The sequence below is a fragment of the Monodon monoceros genome, unplaced genomic scaffold, assembly GCF_005190385.1.
Source record: "Monodon monoceros isolate NGI ecotype Baffin Bay Population unplaced genomic scaffold, NGI_Narwhal_1 Super_Scaffold_20, whole genome shotgun sequence".
Classification (NCBI taxonomy): domain Eukaryota; kingdom Metazoa; phylum Chordata; class Mammalia; order Artiodactyla; family Monodontidae; genus Monodon; species Monodon monoceros.
Genome location: NW_021703777.1, coordinates 17,334,047 through 17,341,065, shown reverse-complemented (window position 1 = coordinate 17,341,065; position 7,019 = coordinate 17,334,047).

The window sequence follows — 7,019 nt, the reverse complement described above, 5'->3', positions numbered from 1 at the left end:
AAATGTGTAATTTAAAAAATAATTTTCTAAGCCTCAAATAAGCATTTCTTGAGAATTTTACCTTATTAGTAAACCTTCATTCTCTTTTATTTACAAGATTGCATTCTTCAGAATGTGCCTTCTGACCTTTCAGTTTTATTATTATATGTTTATATCAATGTCTTTCTGATTTATTGCCTACTTATTTATGGAGGCAGCTATCCTGAAACTCCTTTAAGTCCACCAAAATGTTCTGTATGGGTGGTTACCTCCTATTTGCAGCTTTTATATTCAATTTAGTTACTTCAAAGGAATATAGTGATTTTAGGAATAAGTGTTGGATTGAGAAACTCAAGAATTGATTTCTTTTGGACTACGGAGCCCATCTCTGTTCTTCCTTTGTAATGCCTTTGTGGTTCTAAAGCAATCACTGAAGAGTTAAGACTCTCTTTAATATATTTTCTTAATTTCAATAATGATGGTAAATTATTTCAATTACAAAATTTAATTTTTCAGGCTATATTATTTTAAAAGGCTGTTGAAGGATCAATTTTGTCATTACCCAAATTTAAAAAGAAACAGTTCTTAAAAAGAAAAACAAAAACGTAGCTCTTAGCAGCTATTCTTTTCCTTCCATATGTACTTCTTTACAATAAAATATATTGGTTCTTAAGCAAATAAAGTTAACTTTATATGTGCATCTGTCTACTATCATATAATAATATTCAAGCTAATGTAAATGTATGTTTCTATAAATAATATAAGCATATATGAAAATATGCATGTAATTGTATATACATCTATTTGTCCATATCATGTATGATTCTCAGTTATTAATCAATGATAATAGGATTGAGTTGCCATATATCTGTTTTATTTGTGTGAATGATTGTGCTGAATATCACTAAGGAATTTAAATTTCATAAAGTGCAAAAATCCATAACTCAACATTTGTATGAGGGCATTGGCAAGGGAAGATGGGGCTCGAAAAAGATATTTTAGTTCCTACCAGTAAATGTAGAGCAATTACGTTTAAAGTGATTATTCTCTGTCACAGCTAAAGTAACATTTCAGAAGCCTTTTCTGAGTTTGCATAATTGTTTCTATTCTTTTTACTCATTGGCATCTCAAATTATATATATATATATATATATATATATATATATATATGTATATATATTTGGTAGAAAGTTCATTGAATTTAACATTGATGTTCACTGTCTCTTACACTGCTTTATTCTTAGTGATCTTTATAGTTATCCGTCTAAGGTCTGTGAGCAACGTATGTAAACAAAGAAAAGCCCCCGCAATGGTAGAAGAACAAAGCTTAATGTCTTAAGTTGTTTCAAAGTTCCAGGTTTTTCTGAGTAAATCTAGTTGGTGGCATGGAACATTATGCCTTTTCCTTAAATTACTCCATATGGAATAAGGCACAGTTTAATATTGAAAGGTGGAGAAAGATCATTACAAGCACTACAAAGTTTAATTTTCACCGATTATAAAAGCCCTGTAATTGTTTCCTAGGGCTGCCATAACAAACTGTTGCAAACCAGTGGTTTAAAACAACAGAATTTGTTACTCTTTAAAAAAACAAAAACAAAATAAAAGGACGTGGAAAAATGCTCAAAATCACGAATAATTAGAGACATGCAAATCCAAACAACAAAGAGGCATCACCCATCATGAGTCAGAATGGCCATCAGCAAAAAGTCTACACACAAGAAATGCTGAAGGGGTGGTGGAGAAATGCATACCCTCCTATGCTGTTGGAGAGGTGTAAACTGGTAACAGCCACTAAGGAGAACAGAACGGAGGTGCCTTTAAAAAGTAAAAATTCCATATGATCCTGCAGACCCACTACTGGGCCTATAACCTGAGAAGACCGGAATGGAAGAGACACAGGCACCCAAACGTCCACTACAGCAAGATTTACAATAGCCAAGATATGGAAGCAACCAAAACGGCCATCAACAGATGAATGGACAAACAAGAAGTGGTACATGTAGCCAATGGAATATTAGCCACGGAAAAGAATGAAAAAATGCTGTTTTCAGCACCATAGATGAGCCTAGAGATAATCATATGTGAAGTAAGAACAAGAAAGACAAATATCCTACGATATCATGTATAGATGTTATCTAAAAATTGATACCAATGAATATATTTCCACAGAGAAAGATACTCACAGACTTAGAAAACAAACTTATGGTTAACCAAAAGGAAAGGCGGGAGGAATGGATAAATTAGGATACGGGGGTTAACATAAATATACTAAAATAAAATATATAATCACCAAAGACCACCATATACCAAGTGAGGTCTACTCAACACTCTGTAATAACCTATATGGGAGCAGGATTGAAGATGAATAGATAAACGTATGTGCATAAATGAACCAGATTCTGTACACCTACAACAAACACAACGTTGTACTGGAGTTTACTCCGATAGAAAATAAAATTTAAATTAAAAAAACAAGAAGTAATGAGACATAAGCTTTTGGGGGTTTGTCCTGGCACCTTCCACTCTGATTTACAACCTAGGAACATGTCTTCCAAGAAGGCTCTGTTGCCCTAGTAACCAGAGTTGGGGATGTAGATATTGCGCCGCCTTGTGGCCATTTCCTGAAACAGCAGCTTTAAACCTAGTGCTAATGGTCACTTAACATTCACAAGGCAGGGCTGTAAATGACACCTGCCCTCCAAAAATGTCCTACAGTCTGAAATTGACAAAAAAATTCAACACGGGGCAAATTTTCACAAGGTAAAGTTTACTCTTTTTTTTATTAAAAAAAAGACATGGAAAAATGGTCAACATAATGAATAATTGGAGACATGCATATCCAAACAACAAAGAAGTATCACCTCACACCAGTTAGAATGGCAATCTGCAAAAAGTCGACAAACAATAAATGCTGAAGGGGTTGTGGAGAAATGCATACCCTTTATGCTGTTGGTGGGATGTATACTGGTGACAGCCACTAACGAGAACTGAATGGAGGTGCCATTAAAAGGTAAAACTCGAGCTACCATATGATCTGGCTGACCTGCCTATCAACCGGGCCTATCAACCGAGAAGACCAGAATCTAAAAGACACAATCACCCAAACGTCCACTACAGCAAGATTTACAGTAGCCAAGAAATGGAAGCAACCAAAATGTCAATCGACATGTGAATGGACAGAAGTGGTACATGTACACAACGGAATATTAGCCACAAAAAAAGAATGAAACAGTGCCCTTTGCAGAACCATAGATGAGCCTAGAGATAATCATACTACGTGAAGTCAGAAAGAGAAAGACAAATATCCTATGATGTCATTTATAGGTGTTATCTAAAAACGGATACCAATGAACATATTTCCACAGAGAAAGACACAGACTTAGAAAACAAACTTATGGTTAACCAAATGGAAAGGCGGGAGGAATGGGTCAATTAGCATGTTGGGGTTAACATACATATACTAATACAGATAAAATAAATATATCAAAAAGGACCTACCTCATTGCAAGGGAGGTCTACTCAACCGTCTGTAATAACCTACACGGGAACAGGATCGGTACATGAATAGATATAGGTATATGCATAAATGAAGCAGGTTTTGTACACTGAGAACAAACACAACATTGTAATCAAATTTACTCTGATAGAAAATAAAAATTAAATTAAAAAAACAAAGAAGTAATGAGACATAAGCTTTTGGGGGTTTGTCCTGGCACATTCCACTCTAATTTACAACAAAGGAACAGGACTTCCAGGAAGGCTCTGTTGCCCTAGTAACCAGAGTGGGGAATTGAGAAATCCTGCCACCTTGTGGCCGTTTCCCGCAACAGCAGCTTTAAACCTAGTGCTAACGGTCACATAATATTCACAAGGACTGCAGGGCTGTAAATGACACCTGCCCTCAAAAAATGTCCTGCGGTCAGGAATCGACAAGAAAATTCAACACAGGGCAAACTTTCAAGAAGACAATTTCAAGAGGTAAATTCTACTCACACCGTTGTTTCTTTTTTTCTTAAAGCACATGAAAAACTGCTCAACATCACTAATTATTAGAGTCAGGCAAATCCAAAATACAAAAAGGTATCACCTCACACCAGTTAGAATGGCCATCAGCAAAATATCTACAAACAAGAAATGCTGAAGGGGTGGTGGAGAAATTGGTACCCTCTTATGCTGCTGGTGGGATGTAAACTGGTAGCAGCCACTAATGAGAACAGAATGGAGGCAGCTTTAAAAGGTAAAAATTGAGCTACCATATGATCCGGCAGTCCAATTGCTGGGTATGTATCTAAAGACCAGAATTCGAAAAGATGCACCCAAACGTGCACTGCAGCAAGATTTACAATAGCCAAGACACGGAAGCAACCAAAATGTCCATTGACCAATGAATGGATAAAGAAAAAGTGGCACATGTCCACAATGGAATATTGTTCAGGCATGAAGAGTATGAAATAATGCCAATTGCAGCAACATAGATGAACCTAGTTGTAATCATACTAAGTGAAGTAAGTCAGAAAGAAAAAGACAAATATTGTATGATACCACTTACAGGTGGAATCTAAAAAGTAATACCAGTGAAGCAATTGACAAAAGAGAAACAGAATCACAAAAGTAGAAAATAAAATTATGGTTAACAAAGGGGAAAGATGTGGGGAAGGATAATAAGAAGCGGGGATTTACAAATAGAAACTATTACATATAAAATAGATAATCAACAAGGACCTACGTATAACAAGGGAGTTCTACTCAACATTCTGTAATAACCTATATGGGAAAAGAATCCGGAGATGAATAGATATATCTATATGTATAAATGAAAAAGATTCTGTACACCTTCGAAACACACAACACACAGCATTGTATATCATGTATACCAAGACTTTAAGCAGATGTACCCTCCCTGTGGGAGGCAGAATAATGTCCCCCCAAAGATCCTAATCTCTGGAACCTATGGTGTTACATGGTAAAGTGGAATTAAATTGCTAATCATTTCACCTTAAGATAAGATTATCTTGGATAACCTGGATAACAGGCAGGCCCAATGTAATCATAGGGTCCTTAACAGTGGAAGAGGGGGGACGGAAGAGTCAGTATCAGTGATGTGTTATGAGAAAGACTCAACCAGCCACTGCTGGCTTTAAAGATAGAAGGGAGTCATGAGGCAAGGAGTGTGGGTAACCTCTAGAGGTTGGACAGGCAAGGAAACAGATTCTCCCCTAAAGCCTCCAAAAGGAATGCAGCCCTGCCAACACCTTGGTTTTAGCCCAGTGAGATCCATTTTGGACCTCGGCCCCAGAACTGTAAGAAACTTGTATCGGCTTAAGCCACTAAGTTTGTGGTAATTTATTACAGCAGCTATAGGAAGATACTACTTTCTTTTGCCAGCAGGAAGAAATTAACAGTGAAACTCTAGATAACGGTAGAGCCAGAAGATGGAAGGATCCAGGGCCTCTGAATCACCAAGTAAAGTGAAGTCATCTGCTGGTTGAAAACACACACCTTGGACTCTTATGTGAGAAAAACCTCTGCTGTATTTGAATGATGACATTTTTTACAACTGTTTTGTCTCATCCCAATGAGTACAACTCTCTGTGCCTCAGAGAATTTAAACTTATTTTTAAATAAGTTTTCTTATTTAAAAAAAAAAGTGAGGGGCTTCCCTGGTGGCACAGCGGTTGAGAATGCAGGGGACATGGGTTCGAGACCTGGTCTGGGAAGATCCCACATTCCACGGAGCAACTGGGCCCGTGAGCCACAACTACTGAGCCTGCGTGTCTGGAGCCTGTGCTCCGCAACAAGAGAGGCCACGATAGTGAGAGGCCCGCGCGCCGCGATGAAGAGTGGCCCCCGCTTGATGCAACTGGAGAAAGCCCTCGCACAGAAACGAAGACCCAACACAGCCAAAAATAAATTAATTAATTAATAATAATTAAAAAAAGAAAAAAAAAGTGAGTATAAAAATAATAGCTACCTCAAATAGTTATGGTGAAACTTAAATAAGTTACTATATCTAAAGTGTTTAGAATGATTCCTGACACACAGTAAGTGTAGTATAAGTGTTATCATTAAGAGTGTGTGCATACATATGGTCACCTTATCTTTGATAAAGGAGGCAGGAATGTACAGTGGAGAAAGGACAGCCTCTTCAATAAGTGGTGCTGGGAAAACTGGACAGGTACATGTAAAAGTATGAGATTAGATCACTCCCTAACACCATACACAAAAATAAACTCAAAATGGATTAAAGACCTAAATGTAAGGGCAGACACTATAAAACTCTTAGAGGAAAACACAGGCAGAACACTCTATGACATAAATCACAGCAAGATCCTTTTGGACCCACCTCCTAGAGAAATGGAAATAAAAACAAAAATAAACAAATGGGACCTAATGAAACTTCAAAGCTTTTGCACAGCAAAGGAAACCATAAACAAGACCAAAAGACAACCCTCAGAATGGGAGAAAATATTTGCAAATGAAGCAACTGACAAAGGATTAATTTCCAAAATTTACAAGCAGCTCATGCAGTTCAATAAGAAAAAAACAAACAACCCAATCCAAAAATGGGCAGAAGACCTAAATAGACATTTCTCCAAAGAAGATATACAGATTGACAACAAACACATGAAAGAATGCTCAACATCATTAATCATTAGAGAAATGCAAATCAAAACTACAATGAGATATCCTCTCACACCGGTCAGAATGGCCATCATCAAAAAATCTAGAAACAATAAAAGCTGGAGAGGGTGTGGAGAAAAGGGAACCCTCTTGCACTGCTGGTGGGAATGTGAATTGGTTCAGCCACTATGGAGAACAGTATGGAGGTTCCTTAAAAAACTACAAATAGAACTACCATATGACCCAGCAATCCCACTACTGGGCATATACCCTGAGAAAACCATAATTCAAAAAGAGTCATGTACCACAATGTTCATTGCAGCTTTATTTACAATAGCCAGGACATGGAAACAACCTAAGTGTCCATCATCGGATGAATGGATAAAGATGTGGCACATATATACAATGGAATATTA